At 39.8% G+C, this 16281-nt stretch overlaps 1 protein-coding gene across 1 annotated transcript in view; it reads right to left on the bottom strand.

The window, feature by feature from the left end:
• ascc3 (activating signal cointegrator 1 complex subunit 3) overlaps positions 1–16281 on the bottom strand; it is a 683087-nt gene that overhangs the window by 659875 nt on the left and 6931 nt on the right. The gene's annotated exons all lie outside the window — the stretch shown is intronic.

The following is a 16281-nucleotide window of genomic DNA, read 5'->3' as shown; positions in this document are numbered from 1 at the left end:
AGTATGTTTTTCCTTGCCTTTAATTGGTATTTGCTGAAATTCTTCTCTTCCCCCCCCCCACCCATGCTTTTGCCATTGTCATTTCAAAGAACGCAAAACTTAAGGGGCTATTTATATTGATTTGTATATTCAAAGAGGTGTAATTCTGGGAGGAGTAGGGGTGGGGTAGCAGGCACAAGCGTTACTTTTCACGCTAACCGGGATTTATGAAGCTGAAGAATGTGGAAGTTAGCATACACACAGATTTATGCATCTGGATTTTCTAGTGCATATGCACAGTTCCTCTTTTGTCCATACTCCATGTTTTAGTGTGAATTCTACACACAGCATTATGAATGAGGCACCTTGAGAGAGAAAAATCTCCTTTTTGTCACTTAGACATTCTGCTTAAAAACCAGACCAGAGGCTTTTGCTCAGATGACCTATTGTGAATGGTAATTGCACTTTGAATGTCTTTTTTTTTTTAACTGATGAGTCTGGAACTATACTCATAGATATTTCATAAAATGCAATGCTGTGATAATCTGTTTTGTGGTAGTTTACCATTCTATGTATTTTATATGTAATTTCTATTTAATCTCAGTGTGTAACTCACATTTAATCATAGGTTAGAATAACCACTCAGTCTATAACTCAAATGACAGATTCCAAATAGAATTGGATGTATAATAAATAAACAGCTTTGACTAGATAAATTGTTTTGCAAATACGTTTATGACTAAAGCATCTGGGACATCATCAAAGTAGTAATCTGTTTATCTGTGCGTAATATGTGACTTGGAACCCCATGTGGTGTTTTTGCAATAAAAGATGAACCAGCCAAAGATGAGAGATACACAGAGAGAAACTCCATTTCATCAGAGAGAAAAATGCCATCCTTGCAGTCTGACTTCTGAATCACGACAAACTGCATGAAGAACAAATCTCTCTTCTTCTTTTGCTCTTCTGCACAAATGTTTCCTTTAATACTATTCTTCAAGTTAAATTTCCACACAGGTAGATTACATACGGCGCCCGTGCAGGCTGTGGCTTACAGAGCTCCCGAGTCCGTGGTGTTTAGTGTTAATCTTTGTTCGTCTTTGTTAACTAGTATAAGTAAAAAAAGTAGATTTAAGTGATATTAGTACGCAGACATACATTTACAAGCGGCAAATCCTGCTCGTTTTCCAAAGAAACTGCGCCAAAATATCCAGTGAGGTGACAGAGATGCTCCACAGCCTTTGCTTACTTCGGCAGCCTGAGAAGCTGAGTTGGCGAAAACGCAAGCGCAGTGATCGGAAGCAGAAACGAGGTGCTCTGCCCTTCACCTCTCCCCGACACATCTGGATAAAAAAGACACATATGTCAGGATGCTATTCATAGATTTTAGCTCTGCCTTCAACACAATCATCCTTCCAAAGCTGGTTGTAAAACTGAGCAGGCTGGGCCTGAACACCACCCTCTGCAATTAGATCCTGGACTTCTTGACAGATAGGCCCCAGTCAGTTCGGATGGGCTACAACACTTCTAGCATCATCACACTGAGCACAGGAGCACCGCAGGGCTGTGTGCTTAGTCCACTGCTGTTCACCCAGCTGACTCACGACTGCACCGCCACGCACAACACCAACCACATCATCAAGTTTACGGATGATATGACAGTGCTGAGACTGATAAGCAGGGATGATGAAAGAGCATACAGAGATGAGGTGTAACGGCTAGCTGCATGGTGTGAAGACAACAATCTATCTCTCAATGTCGACAAGACAAAAGAGATAATCGTGGACTTCAGAAAATCACGTCCTGACCACATCCCACTCAGCATCAACAGTTTAGATGTGGAGATTGTTAGGAATACCAAGTTCCTCTGTGTGCACATAATTGAGGAACTTACGTTGACACATAACACCTCATCACTAATCAAGAAAACCCAGCAGAGACTACACTTCCTGAGGCGGCTGAAGCGAGCACGTCTTTCCCCTTCTATCCTCACCATGTTCTAAAGAGGCACCATTGAGAGTGTTCTGACCAGCTGCATCACTATCTGGTATGGCAACTGCAACATATCCGACCGCAAGCGCCTGCAAAGGATAGTGAAGACAGCACAGAACACTATTGGGGTGCCTCTCCCTTCACTACAGGACATATTTTACAAACCCAGTGTTCGCAAGGCCTGCAGGATTGTGCAGGACCCATTACAACCCTCACATGGACTTTCCACACATCTGCCATCCAAGAGAAGATATTGCAGCATCAAAGCCAAATCTGCCAGGCTGCAGGAGAGTTTTTACCCCCAAGTTGTTAGACACAAGGCTGCCCCCTGGGACCTTCCACACAGCGTCAACCACCTCTAAAAACAGAACTTTTATACATGAAAACCACTGTCCTGCAAAGATGAGTGTGAATGTAGAAAAGAACTGAAAATCTCATACTGACCTTTAAGGATTTTGTCACTCTTTATCCTTCTGCTGTGAAACATAATGATCTGTCATTGTTTACACACGTTTTAAACAACTATTATCATACACTGAATTTCTGTATTATCTATATCTATTATTTATTATTTATTATATTACATACCTTACACATCAATATTGCTGGTACTTCTTTGTCCTATCTTTGCATAATGTCTTGTCTTGTTTGTGCTTTAATTTTAAATTTTTAAATTTTTATTCTATTTTTAATTTATTATTTGCACGTCATGTTGTTACACTATGGACCCTGAGCTTCGCAATTTCATCTATCTGTATACTTGTATATGGTTGAGATGACAATAAAGTTCACTTTTGACTTTGACTTGACTGACTTTGAAGACTGCAAAGTGGTGGCAGGGGAAAGTGTAGTTAAGCAGCATAGGATGGTGGTCTGTAGGATGATGTTGGAGATCAAGAACAGGAAGAGAGTGAGGGCAGAGCCAAGGAATGGTGGAAGTTGAAAAAGGAAGACGGAAAAGGTTGAGTTTAGGGAGGAGGTGAGACAGGCACTGGGTGGCAGTGAAGAGTTACCAGACAGCTGGGAAACTACAGCAAATGTAGTAAGGGTGACAGCAAGAAGGGCGCTTGGCGTGACATCTCGAAAGAGGAAGGAGGAAGAGGAAACCTGGTGGTGGAATAAGAAAATAAAGGAGAGAATACAGAAGAAGAGGATGGCAAAGAAGTGTGATAGTCAGAGAGATACAGAAAGTAGACAAGAGTACGAGGAGATAAGGTGCAAGGTGAAGAGAGAGGTGGTGAAGGCTAAAGAAAAGGCGTGTGATGAGTTGTATGACATGTTGGACAATAAGGAGGGAGAAAAGGACTTCTACCGATTGGCTAGACAGAGAGACTGAGCTGGGAAAGATGTGCAGCAGCTTAGGATGATAAAGGATAAAGATGGAAACGTACTCACAAGCGGGGAGAGTGTGTTGAGCAGACGGAAAGAGTACTTTGAGAGGCTGATGAATGAAGAGATCGAGAGAGAGAAGAGGTTGGATGGTGTGGAGATAGTGAATCAGGAAGTGCAACGGATTAGCAAGGGGGAAGTCAGTACAGCTATGAAGAGGATGAAAAATGGAAAGGCAGTTGGTTCAGTTGATATACCTATGGAAGCATGGAGGTGTTTAGGAGAGATGGCAGTGGAGTTTTTAACCAGATTGTTTAATGGAATCTTGGAAAGTGAAAGGATGACTGAGGAGTGGAGAAGAAGTGTACTGGTGCCGATATTTAAGAATAAGGGGGATGTGCAGGACTGCAGTAACTACAGGGAAATAAAATTGATGAGCTACAACATGAAGTTATGGGAAAGAGTAGTGGAAGCTAGGTTAAGAAGTGAGGTGATGATTAGTGAGCAGCAGTATGGTTTCCTGCCAAGAAAGAGCACCACAGATGTAATGTTTGCTTTGAGGATGTTGATGGAGAAGTTTAGATAAGGCCAGAAGGAGTTGCATTGCGTCTTTGTGAACCTGGAGAAAGCATATGACAGGGTGCCTCGAGAGGAGCTGTGGTATTGTATGAGGAAGTCGGGAGTGGCAGAGCAGTATGTAACAGTTGTACAGGATATGTACGAGGGAAGTGTGACAGTGGTGAGGTCTGCGGTAGGAGCGACGGATGCATTCAAGTTGGAGGTGGAATTACATCAGGGATCAGCTCTGAGTTCTTTCTTATTTACAATGGTGATGGACAGGTTGACGGACAAGATTAGACAGGAGTTCCCGTAAACTATAATGTTTGCTGATAACATTGTGATCTGTAGTTATAGTAAGGAGCAGGTTGAGGAGACCCTGGAGAGGTGGAGATATGCTCTAGAGAGGAGAGGAATGAAGGTCAGTAGGAACAAGACAGAATACATGTGTGTAAATGAAAGGGAGGTCAGTGAATGGTGAGGATGCAGGGAGTACATTTGGCGAAGGTGGATGAGTTTAAATACTTGGGATCAACAGTACAGAGTAATGGGGATTGTGGAAGAGAGGTGAAAAAGAGAGTGCGGGCAGGGTGGAATGGGTGGAGAAGAGTGTCAGGAGTAATTTGTGACAGATGGGTATCAGCAAGAGTGAAAGGGAAGGTCTACAGGATGGTTATATTGGTCGGAGACAGTGGCACTGACCAAAAACAGGAGACAGAGCAGGAGGTTTGCAATGGGTGTGACGAGGATGAACAGGATTAGAAATGAGTACATTAGAGGGTCAGCTCAAGTTGGACGGTTGAGAGACAAAGTCAGAGAGGCGAGATTGCATTGGTTTGGACATGTGCAGAGGAGAGATGCTGAGTATATTGGGAGAAGGATGCTAAGGATAGAGCTGCCAGGAAAGAGGAAAAGAGGAAGGCCTAAGCAAAGGTTTATGGATGGGGTGAGAGAGGACATGCAGGTGATGGGTGTAACAGAACAAGAGGCGGAGGACAGAAAGATATAGAAGAAGATGATCCGCTGTGGCGACCCCTGACGGGAGCAGCCGAAAAAGGAAGAAAATTATTTAAGCTATCAAAGATGAAACAAGGATGTATTTAGGTTTTTACACCCAGAATTAGCTATTACTCAGTATCATTTACAGTGGTTTCAGAAAGTATTCAGACCTCTTCACATTCTGTACACATTATTGTGTGCCCATCAATCTACTCTTAACAATACATAATGACAAAGAGAAAACAACCCGCAATATCCTAATTACAGGGTCACGGGGGTCTGCTGGAGCCAATCCCAGCCAACACAGGGCGCAAGGTCGGAAACAAACCCCGGGCATTGCGCCAGCCCACCGCAGCAAATTCATTTATTTAATTAAAAATCAAAAACTGAAATCCCTCAATCATGCAAGTATTCAGGCTTTTAATTCAGTACTTGGCAGCTTTGCAACTTCTGTAAGTCTCTACAGTATCCCATTCTTACGGAAATTATTCTCTCAGCTCCATTAGACTGGATGAGAAACTGACATCTCTATGTCTCTTCACAGTTGTTCTATGGAGTTTAAAGAAAGTCAGTCACTCCACTGGCATTATCTTTGCAGTATGCTTTGGGTCATTGTTGCACTGAAAGGAGAACCGTCACCCCAATCTGATGTCACATGCATTCCGAAGCAGGTTTTCTTCAAGGAACTCTCTCTTTGGCTGCATTTATCCTTCCCTCAATTCATACCATTCTCCCTGTACCTGCTATTGAAAAGAACTCCCATTGCATGATGTTGTCACTATCATTGCTCACTGTACAGATGGTATTAGACAGGTGATGAGCAGTGCCTGGTCTTATACAGAGAAAGTGTTTGGAGTTCTACAAAATAAAAAAAGTTAAATTTTTGACTCATCAGACCAGAGTCCTTAACACTAGAATTACCAAAGCCTACGAGAAAACTCGTAAATCTGCCCCACCTTAAATACCTTCACACCTCCCCATCAGCATCTTTTGTCTTGTAAATATGCCAATCAAGACAAGCAGCAAGCAGCCTAATATTCCATCCCCCCACCGCCACACAACGGGCACAAAGTTCTCCCAGCTCATGCCTCGATTATCTGGGAGTCAGGTACCAAGAGTTGTATAGGGAAATAATAGATTGTTACTTAGAACACATGTATTTCATGTGTGTTCCGTTTCTACAACAATCTATGTAAACACATTGTTAAAACAGAAATGTTTTTCATATTTTAGTAATAAGTGATAAAATGTAGACATAAACTGTATAATGTGTGAAGCCTAAAGCCCTAAGATCAAATAAACACTTTCACCAATGGTACGAGGATGATACAACAGCTTCCATGGCACTGCAGAAAGAAATGCTGACTTGTAATCAAGAGTCCACTGGCTCAATCCTGATTGCCTCATATATTTGCCATTTTGAGTAGTGAGCTGCTCTTATTGTTGATATTATACAATAAACACATACATTTGAGTTGCGTCTGTAACACCTGGTGTAAATTTGTAGTACTTGTAAAAGTTACCAAGTTTTTTTTTTGTTTTTTTTTTTCCACTTTCATTCTCTCAGTCACGATCACAATACTTACTACACCCCCAAAGGGCTCTGACACTGTTAGTTTTTATTTGAAACTGGGAATAACTGTAGATGTGAGTGGTGTTTTAAGATAATGGAACTGGAAGTTTTTTTATTCAGTTTTACTGAGTGTTCCTGCTCATGTTAAATTAGTATGCACCTTATGGTCCATGATGTCAAAGCCACACTTGAAAAAAACGGGTATTGTCAAAGTTGAGAGATATAGCAGAGTTTAATTCAGATGATGACAAGGGTTCTACATCAGTAAAAGAATGCACGCCGCACTTTTGCCGTCGCTGTACTTTGTATATAAAAGCCAGATCAAATATTATTTACCTATTTACCTTGATTTATTTATTTACTTCCTACAATGTAAACTCACAAGTAGATTGCAGAGCTTCCTGCATTTGATCAATACAGGCATGCTCAAAAATACATGTGTAATGGCACGAAAAGTGCAGGCTGACACTTCAGTTCCCAAGCAATGGTATGAGAATGCAGTCAGACTTCTTTTATGGGCACATACACAATCCAGATCTAAACATTAGTGTGGAGAGTCACTTGCATACTGGAGTCTATAGTTGCAAGTGGAAGCTGCCGTCGCTATACTCTGCATATAAAAGCCAAATCGAATGTTATTTACCTTGATTTATTTACTTACTTCCTACAGCGTAAAGTCACAAATAGACTGCAGAGCCTCATGTGTTTGATCGACACGGACATGCTCATAAAATACATGTGTAATGCCATGAAAAGTGCAGGTTGACACTTAAATTCACAAGCAATGGTACGAGAATGCAGTCAGACTTCTTTTTTGGGTACATGCACTATCCAAATCTAAACATTAGCATGGACAGTCTCTCGCATACTGAAGAGTCTATAGCTGCAGGTGGAAGTTGCCGTCGCTGTACTTTGTATATAAAAGCCAGATTGAATGTTATTTACCTTAAATTATTTATTTATCGTCCTACAGCGAAAAGTCACATGTAGACTGCAGAGCTTCCCGTGTACATATACAAAGTACGGAGACCGCAAAATAGTGACGTGCATTCTAACTCCAATGTAGAATCCTCATCATCTGAGTTCACCTCTGTTATAACGTATCTTTAAGTGAAAACAGCAGTGTGACATTGGGGCGAGCATGAAAGTGACTAGGAGAATAAAACTGAATAAAAAAGAACACTACAAAGCTAAACTTTACATGTACCATAAATTTAAACCGGCTGTTACAGACTCAAATCAAATGTATGTTTTTATTCTAAATAGTAAGAAGAGCAGATCACTTCTCAAAACTGAGTCATCCGGGGTCGAACTCGTGACCTTTTGATTACCAATCAGCAGTTCTTACCGTTGCGCCACCACAGTGGTCGAATTAAAGATGTGTCCATGTCACACCCTATCACAGGTTCTTTTTCTGCAATTATATTCTTCAATAAAAGTGTACTTGTTTTGTTATACTTGTACCTTTTGTGAAAGTGTTTATTTGATAATTGGACTTCAGGCTTCACACATTATACACTTCATGTCTACATTTTGTCAATTATTACTAAAACATGAAAAACGGTTCTGTTTTAACAATGTGTTTACATAGATTGTTGTACACAAGGTACACACATGACATGCATGTGTTCCAAATTACGATATAGTATTTACTCTATACAACTCTAAGAAACTGACACTCAGGTAAACAGACTTGAGCTGAGAAAACTTTGTGCGGGGGTGGGAGGATGGGAAAGCAGGCTGCTTGCTGCTTATCGACACATTTACAAGACAAAAGACGCTGACGGAGAGGTGCGAAAGGATATAAGGTGGGACGGATTTACGGGTTTTTTCATAGGCTTTGGTAATTCTAGTGTTAAAATGCCATTTGGCAAACTCAAAGATGGCCGTCATATACTTTTTACGCAAGAGTGGCTTCCATCTAGCCATTCTACTCTAAATGTCTGAGTGACAGAGTGCCCCAGAGATGAACATCTTTCTGATTGGCTCTCCAGTGTTAGCGGGGGACACATGAAGCTCAATAGTGACCCCTGGGTTATTGAGTGTAAATGTATTGATAAAAATGAAAAATCTATCATTTTAAATTAAATCTACAGCACAGTAAACTGTGTAGAAAGTGAAGCAGTCTGAATACTTTGTGAATCCATTATATTTATTTCATTTATATTACTACTGCTATTATTTCAATTTTCTAATGTATTATCATGAAATATTGTCTTACTATAGCTGCTTTATAGCACTCCACATGTACAGTCTTATCTGCACGTGGAAAGCTGTTGTACACAAAGAGACTTACTAGCTTAGCATAAGCAGACCAAATGGCTAAGCCACACCTGTGCCAATCACCAAAGTAGATGGCCACTCACCATTCTGCTGCTGTTGGAAAACATATTTTCCTCAGCTGCTAACGCCTGTAGGAAATTGCAATCACCTACACCAAGTGCTGTTATAACTATACCATGAATATATTATTATAAAAATCCATGTGTTATTTTGCGTTTGCCTATGCTACATTTACTGTTAACTATATTGTTTATATGAGTGTTAGGTATCTGCTTTATAGTGCCCCACTTGCACAGCATTACATGCACGTAAGCAATGAGATTTAATAGTTCTGCACAAGCTAAACAAAAGGATGCCTTCAGAACTGAGCTATACATGTGCCAAACACCAAAGCAGGGCTCACCAAGCTGCTTTGTATTGAAGACATCGCTTCTCAGCCACTAACTCCTATAGGAATATACAGTGGTGTGAAAAACTATTTGCCCTCTTCCTGATTTCTTATTCTTTTGCATGTTTGTCACACAAAATGTTTCTGATCATCAAACACATTTAACCATTAGTCAAATATAACACAAGTAAACACAAAATGCAGTTTTTAAATGATGGTTTTATTATTTAGGAGAAAAAATCCAAACCTACATGGCCCTGTGTGAAAAAGTAATTGCCCCCTTGTTAAAAAATAACCTAACTGTGGTGTATCACACCTCAGTTCAATTTCTGTAGCCACCCCCAGGCCTGATTACTGCCACACCTGTTTCAATCAAGAAATCACTTAAATAGGAGCTGCCTGACACAGAGAAGTAGACCAAAAGCACCTCAAAAGCTAGACATCATGCCAAGATCCAAAGAAATTCAGGAACAAATGAGAACAGAAGTAATTGAGATCTGTCTGGTAAAGGTTATAAAGCCATTTCTAAAGCTTTGGGACTCCAGCGAACCACAGTGAGAGCCATTATCCACAAATGGCAAAAACATGGAACAGTGGTGAACCTTCCCAGGAGAGGCCGGCCGACCAAAATTACCCCAAGAGCGCAGAGACGACTCATCCGAGAGGTCACAAAAGACCCCAGGACAACGTCTAAAGAACTGCAGGCCTACTTGCCTCAATTAAGGTCAGTGTTCACGACTCCACCATAAGAAAGAGACTGGGCAAAACAGCCTGCATGGCAGATTTCCAAGATGCAAACCACTGTTAAGCAAAAGAACATTAGGGCTCGTCTCAATTTTGCTAAGAAACATCTCAATGATTGCCAAGACTTTTGGGAAAATACCTTGTGGACTGATGAGACAAAAGTTGAACTTTTTGGAAGGCAAATGTCCCGTTACATCTGGCGTAAAAGAACACAGCATTTCAGAAAAGAACATCATACCAACAGTAAAATATGGTGGTGGTAGTGTGATGGTCTGGGGTTGTTTTGCTGCTTCAGGACCTGGAAGGCTTGCTGTGATAGATGGAACCATGAATTCTACTGTCTACCAAAAATCCTGAAGGAGAATGTCCGGCCATCTGTTCGTCAACTCAAGCTGAAGCGATCTTGGGTGCTGCAACAGGACAATGACCCAAAACACACCAGCAAATCCACCTCTGAATGGCTGAAGAAAAACAAAATGAAGACTTTGGAGTGGCCTAGTCAAAGTCCTGACCTGAATCCAATTGAGATGCTATGGTATGACCTTAAAAAGGCGGTTCATGCTAGAAAACCCTCAAATAAAGCTGAATTACAACAATTCTGCAAAGATGAGTGGGCCAAAATTCCTCCAGAGCGCTGTAAAAGACTCATTGCAAGTTATCGCAAACGCTTGATTGCAGTTATTGCTGCTAAGGGTGGCCCAACCAGTTATTAGGTTCAGGGGGCAATTACTTTTCACACAGGGCCATGTAGGTTTGGATTTTTTTCTCCCTAAATAATAAAAACCATCATTTAAAAACTGCATTTTGTGTTTACTTGTGTTATATTTGACTAATGGTTAAATGTGTTTGATGATCAGAAACATTTTGTGTGACAAACATGCAAAAGAATAAGAAATCAGGAAGAGGGCAAATAGTTTTTCACACCACTGTATATTCCTATAGGAGTTAGTGGCTGAGAAGCGATGTCTTCAATACAAAGCAGCTTGGTGAGCCCTGCTTTGGTGTTTGGCACATGTATAGCTCAGTTCTGAAGGCATCCTTTTGTTTAGCTTGTGCAGAGCTATTAAGTCTCTTTGCTTACGTGCATGTAATGCTGTAAAGCACTCATATAAACAATATAGTTAACAGTAAATGTAGCATAGGCAAACGCAAAATAACACATGGATTTTTATAATAATATATTCATGGTATAGTTATAACAGCACTTGGTGTAGGTGATTGCAATTTCCTACAGGCGTTAGCAGCTGAGGAAAATATGTTTTCCAACAGCAGCAGAATGGTGAGTGGCCATCTACTTTGGTGATTGGCACAGGTGTGGCTTAGCCATTTGGTCTGCTTATGCTAAGCTAGTAAGTCTCTTTGTGTACAACAGTACAAATTCAAATCAAGCTGCATGGCCATGGACTGAGTACAGGTTGCACTAGAGGTCATGGGGCCCTCATGGAGTCTGTTTCTGACAGTTTGGTCATTCTGTAGGGCTCTGGCAGTGATCCTCCTGTTCTACCTCGCACGACGCAAAGGAGCAGATATCGGTCCTGCTGCTGGGTTGATGCCCTTCTACAGTCCTGTCCAGCTCTAATCATGTATTGGTCCATCTCCTGGTTTCTCTTCCATGCCCTTGAGACTGTGCTGGGAGACACAACAAACCTTTTTGCAAGGACACGTGCCATCCTGGGGGAAATGAACTACCTGTGCAACCTGAATCAGATATGGACAGTGCCTCATGCTAACGGTAGCGACAAGGACACTAGCAAAACACAAAACTAGGGAAAAATCAGTCAGGAAGGCTAAGAGAGCAATTGTCTGTGGCCACCACCTATAAAGCCATTCCTGTTTTCGGGGATGTCTTGCTCTTGCACATCCAATGCACTGCTTTTAAAAGTACTACTTTTATTTAAATTGTAAATCTTTCCTGCACATTGTGGTGATTGAGACAAATCTGGGTATAATCTGTGGCTATAATGTCATTGCTTTCTCACAGGGTTAGTGGCTGAAGGGGGAAACCTCCAATAGTGCAGCCTCACAGTAAGAAGTAACGTACTGTTCATTGATGACAATAACTAAGGTGTTTCACTCTTCAGTGTCTAGCACACATCCCTATGGTCCATTTAAAAAACTGAGAATGAGTTACTATGTTTAGTACTGAGGAGTAGTAAGCTGTGCAAGTATCACTCATCATTAGCACCTAAATGCAAGTATGATTGGATCCTTTACGTGTGTATTTTAAGCTTTGGATGAAAATAAGTAGGCCAATCCATAACAAACTCAGTGAGTATGCTTAGGCAATTATGAGTAAGTTTCTCTCAGTTTCTTATTTGTATTGCAGGTAAAAAGAGGCAGTGTGCTCATACTAAAAGCTGCAGTTTTTAGGTACAGTCATATGAAAAAGTTTTGGAACCCTTCTTAATTCTTTGGATTTTTGTTTATCATTTGGCTGAGCTTTCAAAGTAGCAACTTCCTTTTAATATATGACATGCTTTATGGAAACAGTAGCATTTCAGCGGTAACATTAGGTTTATTGGATTGACAGAAAATATGCAATACGCATCATAACAAAATTAGATAGGTGCATAAATTTGGGCACCCCAACAGAGATGTTACATCAATACTTAGTTGAGCCTCCTTTTGCAAATATAACCACCTCTAGACGCCTCCTATAAGCCTTTAATGAGTGTCTGGATTCTGGATGGAGGTATTTTTGACCATTCTTCCATACAAAATCTCTCCAGTTCAGTTAAATTTGATGGATCCCGAACATGGACATCCTGCTTCAAATCATCCCATAGATGTTCAATGATATTTAAGTCAGGGGACTGTGACGGCCATTCCAGAACATTGTACATCTCCCTCTGCATTAATGCCTTTGTAGATTTCGAACTGTGTTTTGGGTCATTGTCTTGTTGGAATAACCAACCCCTGTGTAACTTCAACTTTGTGACTGATGCTTGAACATTATCCTGAAGAATTTGTTGATACTGGGTTGAATTCATCCAACCCTCGACTTTAACAAGGGCCCCAGTACCTGAACTTGCCACACAGCCCCACAGCATGATGGAAACTCCACCAAATTTGACAGTAGGTAGCAGGTGTTTTTCTTGGAATGCAGTGTTCTTCTTCCACCATGCAAAGTGCTTTTTGTTATGACTAAATAACAAAATTGTTGTCTCATCAGTCCAAAGCACTCGTGCATATGCCGCTCCTGTATTTTTCTTGGCCTGCCAGACCTGGGTTTAACAGCAACTGTGTCTATGGCCTTCCATTTCCTGCAGTTGAAAATGACAGTTTAAACCTTTGAGATAGCTTTTTGTAGCCTTCCCCTAAACCATGATACTGAACAATCTTTGTTTTCAGATCTTTTGAGAGTTGTTTTGAGGATCCCATGCTGTCACTGTTCAGAGGAGAATCAAAGGGAAGCATAACTTGCAATTGACCACCTTAACTACCTTTTCTCATTATTGGACACATCTGTCTATGAAGTTCAAGGCTTAACGAGCTAATCCCACCAATTTGGTGTTGCAAGTAATCAGTATTGAGCAGTTACATGTATTCAAATCAGCAAAATTACAAGGGTACCCAAATTTTGGCACAGCCAGTTTTTCACATTTGATTTAATTTCATATAACTAAATGCTGCTTCACTAAAAATCTTTGTTGGAAAACACCTCAGTACTCAGATGTTCCTAGGAAATGAAAAACATACCACTGTTATCTTTTTTGTTGAAAGTAGAATAAATTATCATGCAGGCTAAGAGGGGTTCCCAAACTTTTTCATATGACTGTATCTTTTTTAAACAACAGTGTACTTGCTTTACAAACAAACCACGAGCAAGAAAGTAAAAACATTGTGAAATGTGAAAAAAAGCACATACATGCTCATAGCATCCACACATTTTAGCCTACATTCAGATATCTTTGAATATAATAGAAATGTCTGTGTGTCACTTGGGTTTATTTTGATTTTTAAAACATTCAAGGGAAGAAAGCACTACAAAAAAAAAATTGTAGCATAAAAGTATTATCATATGACAATCAAATTATCCAGCACATGAGCTAGAATACATCTAGACAATGTATATCAATTTTGAGTACTTCATCAAAATAACAAGCCATTAGACTGCTGATATGAGAGCTTTTGTTAAATAGAAAAGAACTGTGCAAGATTTCAAAGCAACATACATACCTTTGTATTCATAAACAGAATGTATAAAATGTATATTTTTTATATAATTAATGAAGAAACGTCATTTATTATACTTAACATGAGTATTAAAATGTCTTAATAGTATTTAAGATTAACATAATGTTCTGCAGTTTCACTTTTTACTGAAGGTACTCACTTTTGTAACAATAAGCAGAATTAGAGTGGGAGAGAGATTTCACGATGGGTTTTACACAGAGTGATATGGTCATCAGAGAACCCTAATTTATCTTAAAACATATGTACACATTAACCATGTTCACTGCCATTTCATTTCTAATAATTGAAAAAACAAATTATATATCATTGAATTCCTCAAAAGACATGTTTTCGTTATTTTCTCCCTACCACTATTCTCAATTTAGACTTGCCTACATTTTTTTTATTTTTTAAATACTGCCTCTGTAAATGGATAATCTGATCATAAATGTCTGCTGAGAAAATGCATCTTATCCCAAGTATATGTGGATCCGCAAAAAATGTTTTATTTAGAACATTAAAATAGACTGTATTAGTAACCTGGCTTGGCATGCATCAGCAGAGACTTGAAACTTGTCTGTCATCTTTCTATGCAACCCAGTCTTTTGTGGCTAATCCAGAACATGAAGTTTAGTCATAAACCCTCCCTCTAAGTCTGAGTTAAATATATCACTTCTACAAAAAGCAGAATTTGAGAACCACCATACTCGTGGTAATGTTTGCAGAGCCAATCCTAGTAAGTTACTAGCTTTAATATAATAAAAATTAGAAGCCTTTGTGTCGCTCTCCTCCATTGAAACTACATCATAAAAACTCATTAACTTTCTTCTTATAACAAGTTTTTACAAGTTTTATTCTGTGTTAGTTTCTCAGAATCTTAGTCTCTTCTACGTCCAATTTTTTTTTCTTTTTTTTATATAAACGCATAATGTGTTGCATCCCCAAGTCATCTGCAGAGGATTCCAAAATTATTCTGCCAGAACTTAAGACAGTGGAATCCTTGAATCTAAGGAAGACTTTTGGTCCTGATGGCTTGCCTATTGAGCTACTTTTGACTTTTTGGAACAAGTTAGCACCCTCATATATACAGATACTGGATTCTTCTCTCCCTTCTTCCAAACTGAACCCTTCAATAAATTGAAGATCAAATTGAAAAGGAAATACAAAAAGTCAAATTCTTATCAGTTTTTCCAGACAGCAGCATAGACACTGGTTTACAGAACATGTGTTGGCTCATGTCAGGTATGTGAAAGATAACTGTGAGATATCCACTTACATGATCAAATATCATCCAGTGTGGAGTATAACTGCTTCAGGTGTTTTAGAAGCTATTGATGATACAGTGGAGACCAAGGGTATCAGTGAAGATGGAAGGAGAAAGTAGTGTGTGCAAACTTTGATGGAACTGCAGTAATGATGGGCGAGAAAACTATGAGACTGAAACAGCGGATATCCCACATCATAACAATCCACTGTGTAGGACACAAATTAGAACTAGCAGTACTGGATAGAGTGAAAGGCTGTGAGAAGCTGGTCAAGTCTGAATATACACTGAAAACCATCTTTAAGATGTACTACTATTCCCCAAAGAAGCAAAGAGAACAGAGTGAAATAAATGAACTGTTTAATGAGAAAGTGGCACATTTCACTGGCCTGAAAAGCACACAGTGGCTGCCGTTCAGGCTGAGTTGTGTAAAGTTTGTGGACAAAAATTACACTCCCATTCTTATGCATATGGAGAATATGGCAGGAAAAGGTGATTTCAAATCAGAGAATGCTGTCAAAGTAAAGGAGGTGATGCAGGAGATAAATACCAAAAAAACTAGTTTGCCTCCTATATTTCACATTGGACTACAGTACCATCTTATCCAAATGCAGTACTGATTTTCAATAAGACAACTTATACATTAAGTGAACAAATCAGTTAGTGGAGAGAACCACATTATGCTTACTCAGCCTGAGAACAAAACAAGGAGAATTCCAGAAAACCTCGGAAACAAAGTTCACAGTGAAAGATGATGGTACCATGTGCTAAATGGACATCAGCTCACAAAAAGCCATCAACTAGCTAGAAGAAGTGAGGGCACAGACACAGGAACCCTTGGTGCACAGTTTCAGAAGATAATTGACAACGCAGTTAAGTAAATGGACAGCAGATTTCAAAATCTGTCTGAAAAGTCTCTTTCTTGTTTCAGATTTTTCTACCCTTCCACTCTTCCCCATGCCAGAGAAGAACTGGCAAATTACGGTGATGAAGAGA

This window comes from Polypterus senegalus, chromosome 3 (assembly GCF_016835505.1).
Source record: "Polypterus senegalus isolate Bchr_013 chromosome 3, ASM1683550v1, whole genome shotgun sequence".
NCBI classification, from domain to species: domain Eukaryota; kingdom Metazoa; phylum Chordata; class Cladistia; order Polypteriformes; family Polypteridae; genus Polypterus; species Polypterus senegalus.
Note: the sequence above shows the minus strand (reverse complement) of the source record. Positions and strands in the feature narration are given on the sequence as shown.